The sequence below is a fragment of the Oryctolagus cuniculus genome, chromosome 8 (assembly GCF_051225735.1).
Source record: "Oryctolagus cuniculus isolate XC-2025 breed Fujian yellow rabbit chromosome 8, ASM5122573v1, whole genome shotgun sequence".
Classification (NCBI taxonomy): Eukaryota; Metazoa; Chordata; class Mammalia; order Lagomorpha; family Leporidae; genus Oryctolagus; species Oryctolagus cuniculus.
The window spans coordinates 56,361,917-56,377,569 of NC_142874.1; the positions used below are offsets into that span (position 1 = coordinate 56,361,917).

The 15,653-nt window shown below is 37.5% G+C and overlaps 1 pseudogene; it reads right to left on the bottom strand.

The window, feature by feature from the left end:
- The window catches only part of LOC100349517 (heterogeneous nuclear ribonucleoprotein H2-like), an 86,572-nt pseudogene extending 73,771 nt beyond the window's left edge, over positions 1-12,801 (bottom strand).
- Positions 12,802-15,653: the final 2,852 nt, after the last annotated feature.

The following is a 15,653-nucleotide window of genomic DNA, read 5'->3' on the forward strand; positions in this document are numbered from 1 at the left end:
ATGTGTTGTAGGGAGCTAAGATTGCACTAGACTGTAGATTCCCTCCAGATAGAACCAGATGCCATGTACTTTCGTACATAGAGTAAGTTGTGTTGATTGCCAAAGTTTTTATTGCAAGTATAAACACTGAAATTCCCTCACTTTATTAGTCCAAGGATAACAAAACAACACAAAATATGATTTCTATAAAGGTATCTCACAATTGTTGTGTGGTAGAGAAAAGATCCTTTTATGCTATGTAAGAATGATTTTGTGTGCATTAGTCTGCGAGTCACATGAAAGAGAACAAGGAAAGAAAAGAAACATCTAGGTGTTACCTTGATGCTTGATTTTTGTGGATGTGTGTTCTCAAATATGGTTCCACACTCATTTGCCTAAATCAAAACTATTACCTTAATAATTCCAGGATGGTATTATATGGTGTGGGTTTATATTGGGAGAGTCTGCTGATGGGGGAGCAGTAATGAAAGCACACATAGTTAAAATAGCAGAAATATTGCACTCCCTGTATCTCTAACAATTTGCGATTTCACAGTTTGATAAATATGAAAAAGTGCATGAGAATATGTAACTTAAAGAGTCATGAAAAAGTAAATCTGAATAAATACAGATTGCAATTCATTTTAAACCAGAATTCAATATAACACATGATAAAGATTATGCTCCTTTGATTTTGATATATTTATATCTCTATTGCATCCTTTTAAAATGTGAATTTACCAGTCATGATCCCTAAAATCTAGCTACCTCTTCCAAAAAAAAAGTATCATTATTCCAAGTTGATACTTCAAATATTTAAAGACTAGAAAGACATGAACCAGTCATATGGAATGTTTCCAGTGAAACCACACTGGGCAATCTTGAGTATCAGTCCCTCTAACATCTCCCTTATGTGTGAGGTGGGATGAATGTGAGAATTAAAATTAATTAACTAAGACAATTATACAAAGAAACAAAAGCAAGGCCTTTACAGGTATTACTCATGTTAAATGTTAATGAGTGCTTTAGTTTCTTACTTGCCTTACTCTCAACTTTAGTTGAACAATCCAGATAAATTAGAGAGAAGGATATTTTTAAATGTCTAGGATTGAATCAAGAACTAATAAAGTAGATGGACAATTCTCAAATCTTGCTGAAAACACTGTCAAAGGCAAGTTAATTATTACAATAAAAATGTTTCCATATATTATGATGATATTGGTAATGTAAATTCTATGATAAATGGAGACACGAGGATTAATATATTTCTGACTTAATCATTTCCTCTTCTTGTGCTTTGCAATCCTCTGATGGCTAAAATAAACCTTGGTAAGTTAGTGTCTATGCATAAAACAGATTCTAATTTCCTTGGAAAATCTTATTGGGAGATGCTGATTCACACTACATCTGGTGGGTTAAGTTTATCTTTTTTTTTATTTTTTATTTTTTTTTTTTGACAGACAGAGTGGACAGTGAGAGAGAGAGACAGAGAGAAAGGTCTTCCTTTGCCGTTGGTTCACCCTCCAATGGCCGCCGCGGCCAGCGCGCTGCGGCCGGCGCACCGCGCTGATCCGATGGCAGGAGCCAGGAGCCAGGTGCTTTTCCTGGTCTCCCATGGGGTGCAGGGTCCAAGCACCTGGGCCATCCTCCACTGCACTCCCTGGCCACAGCAGAGGGCTGGCCTGGAAGAGGGGCAACTGGGACAGAATCCAGCGCCCCGACCGGGACTAGAACCCGGTGTGCCGGCGCCGCTAGGCGGAGGATTAGCCTAGTGAGCCGCGGCGCCGGCCTGGTTAAGTTTATCTTTAACATAAGTGGGTATATTTCAAAGGCGAAGTAAAGAAAATTCAATGAAAGTAAAAATTTCTCTCAAAAGAAACTACTTGTGTGAATTGAATATTCAAATTAGATATTAATCAATAAAACAATTTGTTGAGTTTTTGCAAAGGGTTAACAACCGTAATGACATGAGAATTATTATCAGACTTCCATTACTGGCTGTGAATATCTATCCTACACAGCAGTTTACAATCTTTAACAGTTTCTTATTTCATTAGTTTCTCCACTTGTAGAATTTCCTTCCTTTTGTAATAAATTTATCATTGGTATACATAAAGTGGGAAATAAAGAAGTTTTGATTAAATTTTCCTGTTACATCAGCAAAAAGCTGAGGAAAATGTCTTGGCCCCAGACAGCTGGTTTTGTAGGATATAGCAAGTGCCTGCTCAAAGAGGCTGGTGTTCACAGAGAATTTTTACTTGTTCACAGTAAAATAAAATTAAAATATTAGGTATGCATAAGCAGTATTGTTCAAAGTATTGTATTGTTCAGAAGGGCTATTTTGCAGGAGTGTAAACAATGATAAATGGGGCATATTAAAGACTGGCTGGATGTTCGTCAAATGCATTTACCTGTCTTCATTCAGAGCTAGAGAAAATTTCTCCTGCTCATGTGGCCATATGACCTAGTTTCTGCCAACAGCTTCCTACTGATGGACAGAAGTGGTGTGGATACTGGCTTAGGCCTGGCCTCTAAAACCTGTATGGTTTCATTTTACAATCTCTTTTACCTGAACTGCAGCAGAGTAAGAAATGTATTTCACTTGAAAGCCACATTTTCAAACTGGGGGACTCTGACATCCCAGGTCCTTGAATGAGTTGTTAAGGCATAATCTCTCAGTTCAGAAGTAAAAATGTTTGCAGGGTCCCAAAGCAATTTACATTACCACTTGTAGCACACAGGATTGTCCTAGAATCTCAACTGAAAGCCTAGTCTCTTAACCAGAACCTCTCTTTCTAGAAGCCCTCATAGAGGGTTAACTTTCTTGTCCCTAGCACTGTGAAATTTTAGTCACATAGCTTTCACTCTACTTATCTTCTCAGCCTTTCATCCTAAGGAAACTTAAGAGTTGATAAATCTGTCATGGAAATGTAACTGAGAGTGCTATCTTCTCTCCCTTTCTGTTTATTCCATTTTTCTCCTGGCATCTTAGACCCCCTAAATCCTTGCTGCTTGGTAGCTCAAATTCCAATAATTCTTTCCCAGTGCTGTGAGACTGCTGAAGGATCTCCTTGACTTTTAGCTTCTTAGGAACCTCTTTCCTTTTGGAGTCTTCTTTTCATGATGCATGCCGATTAATAATAAGCTTTTTAAGAATAAGCATCAAGGAAAATGGAAAAAAATGTCAATTTACTACAATGATTTTGCATGTTCTGTGAGATTTTGATCCTTCTAATCCTAGCATCTTGATGGCTTTGTAATACCATTGAAAATTTGTAATTTCTATCACTTTTTGTTTGTTTTGTACCTATTTTATGCAATGACTGATCGTTTCTGACAGGAGGATTGGACAGAAACAAGCTTCTGTGTATATCTAGAAAAAGTTGCCGGCTACTCTGAAATACACGTGGCCTCTCTGTGTAGACTGACAGTAATTTAGCTGTTAGTATGGGCGGTAATCACTGTTGAACTGTAGCTGTCGGATTGAATGCCCTAAACAGAAGGCTGTGCTGATAGAAGTGACCTGATGCTCATCTTTTTCTGTGCTCTGAGCTACCTCTCATCTCCCCATTTCCCACAATTTCTCTCGCAAATACTCCCAATTTCAATATCCTTTAAAATCACAAAATGAGTCATTTTCAATAATGAAAATCTGAAAACACAATTCCAGTCATGTGAGAGATTAAGAAAAAATGATTGTTATGCTCAACACTGTCGGAGGTAATATATCTCCATTTGAATAAGCCTGGGTTATGGATTAGTTCCACAATACCATAATTGTTATATGGTTTTTTAAAAGAAAAATTATATTTTAAGTATTTATATCTACCACTAAAATCATCTAGATTTAATTTTAGATGTGTTTCATAATTTTATAGGAAATATTTTTTGTTAGTGTAAACCTATGCTTATATACTTTTTATGGAGCATATTGAAGACATCGGGGCACAATATGCTTTATCTTGCTTAGCTGCCTTCTTTGCTTATTGTTTATCTTGTTTGGTTATGTGAAGTGTTAACTAATGTAATCGATGATTACAGCAAAATTTATGTGTGAAATAGAAGTAACAGACTGTAATTTCTGAATTAGTGAAGGGATCTTGAGTCCTAAAGAAAATATATGAACCATTCTTACCTCAATTAGATATCCTCTACTCTCTTAAGCTTTCCTTGGCACTAAATCTTTCTGGTGTCAAGTTTTACCTTAATTATGGAATCCCTACTGTATATCAAGGATTGTGCTAGGAAGTGGAGATAAAATATCACTTTAAAATTTTGACATAGGTTTATGAAATTTCTTCATGTGCATAGATTTTATATTTTTAGGTTTCTTCATAAATTCTCATTCATAATTTTGATGTTTAAAGGCATATTATATGAATTGTTCTTATTATGTGTTGCTACATAATTAACAAAGTCAAAACATAGTGATTTCAGCTAGGTAATTCTGTCTGATATTCTCTAGTGCTGCTGTAGTCCTATGTTGAAGGTGCGACTGGACTGAATGTCCAAACTGACTCATATAGACAGCTCAGAGCTCGTATTGACTATTGGCTAGCACTCATCAAGGCCTGTAGGCTCCCTGTGACTCTGGGATGCATCTCACAGAATACTGGCTTGATTCCTAGAGACAACATCATGGCAGTGAGTGTTCCAAGACAGTAGAAGCAGCCAGTATATTAAGGTCTGGCCTTGGAAACTGCTTCAGATTCAGTGCCTCTATATTCTACTTGTCAGGGTAGTTCAACAAATGAAGCACATCCCGCTTCAAGTGAAAGGTTTACCAACACTACTAGCTAGAGGAAGAATGTCAAAGAATCTGTGGCATATGTGCATATGTTGGTGCCTTATTAATTTCTTGATAATAAACCCATCTCCTTTTTAAAATTCCAAATATACAAAGGAAGAGAATAAACTTTGTTTATTCCTTTCACTAAATCTCACTAGCTTTAAATATTACTATTAATAGTTGGTGTTTAGTCACATAAATCTTTTTATATTAGGTGTGTTTTGGTTTTGTTTTACTTTTATGTTTTTTCAAAATTTCTATATTCATTTACCAATTTATTATGTATGAGGGTAATTCAGAAAATTCATGGATAATGGAATTAATGCATAGTATGCATTTTCCATGAACTTTTTGAAGATCTCTCTTATTTGTGTATAAATGCAAATTACAAGCTGATATTCCTTACTATTGGTAGATTTGTTTTATTTGATGGATGGTAATTTTGATTGTTTCTGATCTTTGGTTATTACACATAATATCATTAATTTTCATTCCTCCTTGTGCAAATGCAGGGTTTTAATAAGATACATACTCACAATGGAATTGCTAAATCAAATGTTTACATTAAGAAAGGAAAAACAGATGCTTTCCACTTGTTTATCAAACAGGCAATACCGTTTTATCTTTGTTTTCCCCTAGGAGTACATGGGTTCTCTTTTTTCCTCCTCTTTGTCAACGTTGGATATTTCTGTCTTTTTCATTTTTAAAAACTTCAATGGATGAAAATGCTACTTAATGTGTGTTTCACTGTTCAATCCATTGGTTATAGATATGACTGTGGATTAAGATTCAATAGTTTATTTTTTTATGTGAATTGCCTATGTATTCCTGATTGGTCTTATGAGTTCATTTTTAAAGGTTTTAAAATACCATTTACAATTCTAATTAATTAATTATCTGTTGTATCTCATATATAATCACATAAAAATACATGGGGCTTCTATCTTGCTCACCTCTTGTAACTCACTGTGAGGATATGTTCTTATCATTCTCTCTCTTGATTGGGAGTTCAGAGCCAGCCTCAAGTTAATGAAGTTTTGCTGCCAACAAAGTTTTCACAGGAAACCAAATTTAGTATTATTGAAGGTCATATTGCTTACTTTACCTCAGAGGTGAAGGCACAAACCACTGGGTGCACTTTAAGTGGGGAGTTATTTAGGCAACAGACTTAAGTATGCATTTGTGCCTGTTTTTCAGTATTGAGAAGACAGACTAAACAAATAAATCCAAGTCATCACTTCTTACCAGTATCTGAATTTAGATCAGACTTTTGTGACCTGGCCAATTTATTTAATGCAGTCTGCAAAATAGGAAGAGGAAATCATATTTTCAACAGAGGATAGGTAAAGAAGAATTGCAAGGTTTAAGTGTAAAATCCCAAGATAATTTGTTAGTTCATAGACTCTGCTGGGGGAAATGACCTGCTATATCTTCCACTTGAGCAGTAAGCTCTTTGTGAAATCATTTCTAGAGGTTAATTATGTGGGAGTCTTGATTTTATATTTCTGAGTCACTCCCTGGAGTGTTGTGCATGATAGAAAAGTTTTTTGGTGGAAAAGAGTTACAATCTGGATGTTGAGCCAAGTTCAAGCCTTGGTGGCCCATGGGAAGGCAGCTGTTCTTAGGGATTTCCTAAGTGTGAGAGTTTCCTGGACATAACTAGAAACCTACAGATTGAGCTGGTTTTCCTGGGGAGGCCATAGCATCCTCCATACTCTGCTGTCCACCTGTGCTAGATTGGTTGTGACAGAGGAGTAACTCCTAGCCGAAGTCCTCATTCTTCAAGGTCTATCATTGGGCAGAATTTTCAGATAAAATATTGAACCCATAGCTAAATTTGCATTTCAGGTAAAAAAAAACTTTAATATAACACACCCTGTAAAATTTAAACATACTAAGAGAAGTTTATTACTATTTATCTGAATTCCAAATTTAGCTGTCCAAATTTAGTCATCTATTCCTATATTTGCTATATTTGGCAGCCATATACTTTGGTTTCAGTGTCATTTAGTATCTTCACTTGGCTTGAACTTTGATAGCTTAGAATTCGTACACAGCAGGGAATTGTTTACCAATATCATAATACAGGATTCCTTACTAGGAACCCGTGGGTCTTCTCAAGTCCATGTAGCAGTCAAAGGAGGTGTTTATGATGGAATATGGAGTTTTTTTATTTTAAAGATTTATTTATTTATTCAAAAGACAAAATTACAGAGAAAGGGAGAACCTGGAGGCAGCGACTAAGAGAGGGAGAGAGGGAGAAAGAGAGAGAGGAGGAGACAGAGAAAGAGAGAGAGAGCTCTTACGTCAGCTAATTCACTTCCTGAATGGCCAGAGCAGCCAGGGTTGGGTGGGGCCAAAGCCAGAAGCCAGGAGCTTCTTCCAGGTCTCCCATGTAGGTGCAGGTGCCAAAAGGACTTGGGACATCTTGCACTGCTTTCCCAGCCATATTAGCAAGGAGTGGGCCAGTGCCCATACTGGATGCCTGAGTCACAGTGGAGACTACCTGCTACACATTGATGTTGGCCCATGGAGTTTGAAAGGGAGTCACGAAACTTTCTTTGGTTTATTGAGGGTGGGAGAAAGGGAGGGAGAGAAGCATCATTATGCCCTTAAAGTGTGTGTGTGTGTGTGTGTATGTATGAAATCCATGACATCTGTTTGCTTTATAGAATTAAATAAATGAATTTTTAAAATGCGATGGGAATCAAGCATGCTACATCAGCCACTCTCTGGAGCTTTTCTGCCCCATGGGCCAGCAGTTCCTAACTACACCGCCAGAGTGGAAGAAAGGAACATACATGGCTGTACTCTACCTGTGATTTTGACAATGGTCACGTGGTCAATACCTCAGTCTTAGATGGTTTTCAGACAAAACAGCTCCTCTCCCAGCTCCTGGCCTGAGACCATGAATTTCTCTACTGAGGAATTCATTCAAGGTCCAGTATGCAGATCAGACATTCTGGGGTGACCTGGGCCGAGGAACTGGGGTTAAAACCCAGCTTGACCATGATGAGAAGGCGAAAATATCAGGGACTTGGGAGACAGCAGTTTCCCATCCTTTGCGTGGAGATACAGCCCATGTTATTGGGGAAGAAAGACTTGGGAATCCTTGATTTGTCCCTGAGTCAAACTCACACAAAAATAGGAGTGTATTTCCAAAAAAAAAAAAAAAAAAGCCAGAGTTTTGGATCAGTCAGACTATATAATTGATTTGACATACTGAAAAGTTGGACCTGTGTTCCTAAAAGGGAGCTTGTGTGTTCCTGATTTGACTAAGAATTATTTGTGCAGAAATCTTCGCAGATTTGCAAAGTGGACCTGCTGCCGCGTGGCCGTGCTCTGCACTGCCATTCTTGGGCACGCCGTTGCTGCTTGGCCTGGGTCTAATAGCTGTTCTGCTCCATGCTGCCATCTCTGTGCTTTCCTCTTTTCTTCTGTGCCAATAATCACAGCTGCTGCTGTTTGTTGCCTGCTTTCCCAGATGTTTTTTATATTTAGGATGGGAACAGGAGTAAGGAAAAGCTGTGGTTATTTCAGAGAGCTGATAAATGAACAACAGAAAGCTAGACTTGGAGTGTTTTGCTAATGCTCTCACCACTTTTTGACAGCCCCTGAGGGTGATTTCTGCTTTCCCATCCTCCATGGTATATTACTCTATGACTTGGCCTCTTTGCATTCACTCAGTACACGAGCATTTCAAATTCTGTTGAACTACATTTCAAAACATCACTGGAGCAGAATACTGAAATATCATTTCTATTTTCTCTATTTTCAACCTGGAGGAGGTGCACTTCATTATAATATATAACAACTCAGTATACAGCTTGATATATTTTTGCACAGCTGAGGACTTGCATAATTTCCACCCAGGTCAAGACAGTTTCTTTTCTCCCAAAGGCTCCCTTTCCAGTCAATAAATATATCCATTCACCATCACAGGTAACTACTACTCTTTTATTCTTGTACTTTTATTACTGCTGATTAGTTTTGCCTGTTCTTGAATCTTGTGGTGGGGAGGGGTGGGAAGACTGAGGTAAAACTCCTTGCCCATATAAAACCACAGTCCTTATACTTAGATGGTGCATTTGGGGAGGTGGGGTATAGTTTTGCATTCCAGGTCCTTGCCTTCTACTTAGAAAAACATTCTAAGCATAGGCACAGATACAGTGGGAAGGAAAACACACACACATGTGGGCATAGGTGAACGTGGAGTAGGCCATAGTGAGAACAGGGGTGCAAGAGGGAGAGTAGACAAGGAGGGAGCAGCACCTCAGGACCTCCCTTATTCTTAGTCTCTGAAAAAAGAGAGGTGAGCACCTCCCAACTCCTTCTTTTAAGGGGTAGTGTACTCACTTGAGAATTTTCTGATATATCCATAAAATCCCATATGGAGCTTAATGTACATATTTACATGTTGACTTTTCCCCAGGTCCTGGATGACAACAAAGCACCCTGGGAAAGGAGGTGTTCTGATAGTCAAGTAGCATAGAATTACATGGGGAAAGAGCTTATTGTTTGTGATTTCCAACTCTGCTAGCTCCCTTATCCCAGATCAATGGCACTTGATGATGGCCGGCGCCGCAGCTCACTAGGCTAATCCTCCACCTTGCAGCGCCAGCACACCGGGTTCTAGTCCCGGTTGGGGCGCCGGATTCTGTCCCGGTTGCTCCTCTTCCAGGCCAGCTCTCTGCTGTGGCCTGGAAGTGCAGTGGAGGATGGCCCAAGTGCTTGGGCCCTGCAACTGCATGGGAGACCAGGAGAAGCACCTGGCTCCTGGCTTCGGATCAGCGCTGTGCGCCGGCCGCATCGTGCCGGCACCAGCGGCCATTGTGGGGTGGAACAGGAAGACCTTCCAACGGAAAAGGAAGACCTTTCTCTTTGTCTTTTCTCTTTCTCTCTCTCTCTCTCACTGTCCTCTCTGCCTGAAAAAAAAAAAAAAGGCACTTGATGAAAAAAAATGTAGAAGTGAGTACACACCAAATGACAATCATTAGTTTACATGTGCAAGACATAATATTAAGGTATACACTTTTGGTAAAGGGACAAACTTTAGCCCTAGACATGAAAAAGGATATGGACTTCTCAGAAATTATCATTGCATGCACATAAAAAATGTACATGCTTACAGATCTAAAAATGTTGCAACTGCAAAAGAAAACTAGATGAATAATATCACCTAACTTGAGAGCAAATTCAAAGACAAAGTTAAAGGGAAATGTAACTATGCAAATGTGTTTATGAGTTTGGGCACATTTCTGTCAAATCACTCAAATTCATATCTAACCCTAAAATTTCCTAGGAAACCTAACAGTTCATGATCTTCATACCTAAATTTTTATTAACTATCTAAAGAGCTAGTTTACCTGCAGAAACTTCATGAACACTCCTAGAACGTACAAAGAGCATACATGCTTTGTCAGGATACCTTTAATTTCACTGTGGTAAATTCTTGTCTTCAGCTAATATAACTATCTTGTAGGAAATTTTTTCTATTTCTAAAAGCATGAAATATATACAGGATGGAAAATGAGACAGGTGCTATCTTTTCTGTGTTTTCACATCTGGAATATATTATCTCCAGTTAAACAGATTTTAAGGGTTAAATCAAATAAGGAACATAAACTAGATAGGGTAATATTTTTGTGCAATCTCAACTTTTCTATTACATTGGGAAGTAACTTTTCATGTTTTCCTTCCATTATGTTCAATCCCTCACCTGCCACATTGAAAAAAATATTTCTCATCCTTTTCTATGTTTAAGTCATGTTCTCAAAATTAAGAAATTTATGTGTCATTGCCCCAACCCTTCACTGGGATTTAATGCAAACAATTTTATTGATTGATTTATATTACTAGACTGCTATCTCATAGCACTGTTTTATTTTGAAAGTTATTTTTTATTTTTCCGAGGTTCAATATTGAAATGATCTTAACTTTTATGTTTAAAAATCTTACCCAATTTAAACAACACTTAAGAAAGAAAAATGCTAACCTTATTCCTATATATTAGGCAATGTTCCAAGGGCTGTGCACATGATGGCTCATGCGTTTTCACGGCAGTCCTCTGAGAGAGTCTAATTAAGATTAAAACCTAATGTTCATGCATAGAGACAAGATGGAAATTTCCCAAGGTCACAGAATTGGTAAATGGTGGTGCCAGTGCTCACAGGTGCTCTCAGCAGCCAAATACTCCCTTAATAATAAGTCTGGGTTTGTAAAATTTGTCTTATAGTGCAGGCATTGGCATATTTTTTTTTCCTATAAAGAAGCATTTTAACTTTGTTGGCTATGTGGTCTCCATCCCAGCTACAGAATTCTGCTGTTAGAGTATGAAGAAGGCATAAAAAATACACAAATTAATGGGCATGCCTGTGTTCCAGTAAAACTTTATTTATGACTAATGAAATTTCAATATTCCATATTTTTTGCATGTTACACAAAGTTTTCTTTTGATTTTCTCCCTAAACTTGAAAATATCCAAATAGTTCTTTTCTCATAAGTCATACAAAAGCCGGTGCTTGGTCAGGCTCATCCTGCAGGCTCCATTTTTCAGTGCTTGCTATAGACTAAAGAGCATTAAACTAATAAGGAGAAACCTGAAAAATGGAAGGAAATGTTACATTGTGAGGATGAAATAAAAAGCAGTTGGTGTGTCTCATATAAGATCAATAATTATTAGGATTGAAGTATTTTTGTTTTATATTCAAGAGATTTGCTAACTCAACATTCTCATTTCTTTAACCACCCTTGAGACAGAGCAGGTAATCTTATAATTCAAATAGATGCTCATCTTTTACGTTAGGCCATTTCTATGTTTTCACATTTAAATTGTAAAAATTCCATAGGAAAATAGGAAACAACTGAAGATAGATAAGAGACCAACAAATAATTTCTCAAAACAGAAAGAAAATAATCAATATCATCACACACTGAAGAAAGCACAATTAGATTTTAAATATTTATTACTGAGGTTTTCCATTTGAAATGCACATGTGTTCATGCAAAAATCAAAGAAAATTATCTAATATGATGTGGAAGTAAAACCCTTATTCAGCAAAACTGAAAAATTAAATACTGCCTAATAGAAATCATGTATGGGAGGAATATTTTTGCACCTTTTGCTTCTTTCAAATGATGCAAGTAAACTCTTTCAAGAGAAAATACATTTGTAGTTATTGATGAAAATGATACTTAGATATGGTTGTAGGTTTTAACTTTAACATACTCTGTTGTTTCTGTGAAAGATTACTAAAATAGTAAATGAGTGCTGATTTTTTAATTTGCAGGGTAGTTCAGCAAAAGTGTCTGAGTGTTATTCTTTTTTATTCTTCTTTCATCCACAAGTGATTTCTTTTTTCTCACTTTAAAACAATTTGAAGTTCAATGTTGAGGGTTTTTCATAAGTTTTCACTATGGCATTTCAATCACGTTTGAATTTGGAACTACTGTGTAGAAATCATTCAGCGAGAGTGACACAGACCTTTCTACAATGTCAATTATATGGTGTATCCCGTGAAAGTATAAATGCAAGGCAAGAAATCCACTGCTGATTTCATAGCAATACTAATTGAACTGTCAGATATAGATTCAAGAGAGCTGGATTGGATGTGTAAGGTAAAATTCGGAAAAGAAATATTTAATTGTCAAAATGAGAAAAAACAGATGTGTTAGTAAAGTAACAGCCTGTTACGGCATCACTTTCTGAAAGCCCAGTAAGAGCCAGGATGAAAGAAGGATGTTGTTAAGCACCACTTCTATTTCCCGAAGCTTTCTTTCCAACCAGGAAAAGCTTCATGGTGGTGAATCACAATAGAGAACTGAACATGAGTGGCATCCAATTTTACGGCCAGGGACTGAACTGACTAAGCAGAGATCAACACTAACTATCAAGTGAAATACCTAAGGGCTACGAACTTCACTGAGAACCAAGCCTTCCGGTCCGGTGACTGCTTGTCCTGAGAGGGCATGTCCAAAGCTGATTTCTCAGCAGTTTCTTGCTGAAGTTGTTGCGATTCCAGATCAATACCCATCTGACTGCCTTAACCACTCCTGAGCAAGTAGCTGTACTAGATAGAGTTACTTTCTTCAAAAATGAATGGGAAGCAAAAAGTTCCAACACAAAGCATATGCTCAGATATGATATAAAAGGGAGGAGTAATCAACAAAATCAAAATTCAGATGAATTATTTGAGGACAAAGAATTCTGTCAATGTAACAAGAAGAAGTTGCACAGTACATCTCTCTACCCTTAAATAAATTAAGGAAAAAAAACATAGAATCTGAAAAGCAACTTAGAAAATAAAGGCAATTTCAGTAGTGATTTATAAAAAGAAAAAAGAAAAAAAATGAAGAGATGGGCTGGTGTTGTTGAACAGTGGGTTAAGCCATTGTTCATAATGACAGCATTCCCTTAGGGCGCCAGTTTAAGTCCGGGTTGCTCTACTTCCCATCCAGCTCCCAGCTGATGTGCCTGGGAAAGCAGCAGAAATGGTCCAGGTGCTTGGACACATACTGTTTTCATGGGAGACCCAGATGGAGCTCCTCGCTCTGGGGAGTAAGCCAGCAGATGGAAGATCCCCGTCTGTCACTCCCTACTGTGTCATATGGGTAAATAAACAAAATCTTTTGTTTTGTTTTTAAATAGAGGAGAAATCCTAGCAGATAAAATATAAACGGAAAAGTATAGAAAATATGGAAACAAAATATCTACCATAGAAATAAAAGCTGTATTTGAATCAAAAGAAACAGAAAATATAAAACTGAAAACAGAAACACAAACAAAGGTGGGGCATGAGAAACATGTACAAAACAAAGTATCTAAAACCAAATGGATAAATGTGATTAATGAGATGATAGACATGGAAAACAAAGCAAATGAAAAATGAATATGATTTGATTTCTGAAACAACGTAAGAGAATATATATTAGAAAACAGAAAGAGCGAAGCCTTTTGCTTGAAATAATACAAGAATTGACTCTCTTGATACAGAATCCAAAATGTTTCAGGAATGGTTGATTTAAAAAGATGAAGTTACACCTGTGTTGCTAACATTATAGATTTTCAGGGATCAAGAAACAATCCTGATTTTCCAGTAGGAAAATCAAATTATGTGTAAGGTGAAAGCACAAAATGATTTCGTACTTCAGGATTCTCTTCAGCAAATTAAATATCAGCAAACAATTAGGCAACATATAATGAGTGCTTCAGGGAAAAAAAAATGTACTGGTCATATTTTTAGTTGGCAAGGCACTGAGGCAGAGTAAGATGAAGATCCAAAGAAGCTCCCTTGAAACATGATGTTATTGGTATCACTTGCATTTTCACAATAATTTTTGCCTGATTTATAGCAAATTTATGGGCAGAGATCACATAAACATTTGAGAAATGTTAACATATACACTTACTTGCATCATACCTTTTATTTCTCCTTCCATGTATCTACATATGGATACAAAAACAGCATACTAATATTGTATCTCTCTCTTTTCAATTCTGCCTTGATGCTTTGCAGATTAAGGGAATTTAAAAGTTAACTGATCTATATAGACTTGTCAGCCTACGCACTCATCAGCTCTGTTTTTCTTTGTTCATCACTTTCCAAAGTCAAACATTGTATTTCCTTTTTCCTTGTTAAAAAATAAAGCAGTAACAGTACTATAAATAAAATAAAAAGGACATTAACTACATTAACTCACAGAATGATGTCGTGATTAAATGAAAAGATACAATGAGAAGCCAGTCAACTTGGTGCCCAGGATGGATCAATTTATTTAGCTTTCTTTTCCCAGAGAATTGACCCACGTGACACAATCATCTAAAATAGCCACACTGTCTACAAATGCAAAGTTAAGTTAATAGCATAGTGATCCCCAAGCAAGGTGATTTAAGCTAAAAATTATTTCTTTACTTTCAGAGCTAAGAGATCTAGCTTGAGCATATCTACTGTTCAGTAGAATGACATTTGTTCTTTGTCCTATCTCCCTGCCTATGCAGTTTTATCTCCAGCTTGATGGGGTTCTCAGAGCTACTGATCCCTGTTCCACAGCATCCTGTCTGCTTCCCATTGCAAGACTGGCAGAACAGTTTAGAAGAAGGACAACTAATGACCACCTGCTGTGACAATGAGCCTTTCTCTGTGGGCACCTTGGCTTTTTTCTTTCTCTATGTTAGATCTGACCCTACTTTGAGATCACCCTATCGTGTATTAGGATGTAAAGCTTCCAAAATTAGTGCTGGGATCTTTCCTTCCTAAGTTACCCAGGGTGGATTTCTGTTGCATAAATAAATGCCTGTAACAAGATTGTCTCTCAGCAGAACTTTAGTAAGCACAACTTAATTCTTGGGTGCTATGCTAAGTGTTTGAAACACAAAGAGAAATATCCTTTCTTTCTTTCTTTCTTTCTTTCTTTCTTTCTTTCTTTCTTTCTTTTGACAGGCAGAGTGGACAGTGAGAGAGAGAGACAGAGAGAAAGGTCTTCCTTTGCCATTGGTTCACCCCGTAATGGCCACTGGTGCGCACCACGCTGATCTGAAGCCAGGAGCCAGGTGCTTCTCCTGGTCTCCCATGCCAGTGCAGGGCCCAAGCACTTGGGCCATCCTTCCCTGCACTTGCAGGCCACAGAAGATAGCTGGACTGGAAGAGGAGCAACAGAGACAGAATCCGGCGCCCCGACCAGGACTAGAACCTGGGGTGCCAGCGCCGCAGGCGGAGGATTAATCTATTCAGCTGTGGCGCCGGCTGGTTCCTTACTTTCAAAACCTTCCCATAATGAAATAGTACTTAGACTATTTTTGTTATTGTTCACATCCTCAGATAAATGATATCCAGCAACCCCACTTCTCATTTAGCCAACTTGCTGTGGCAGGTTTTTTAGTGTAGAT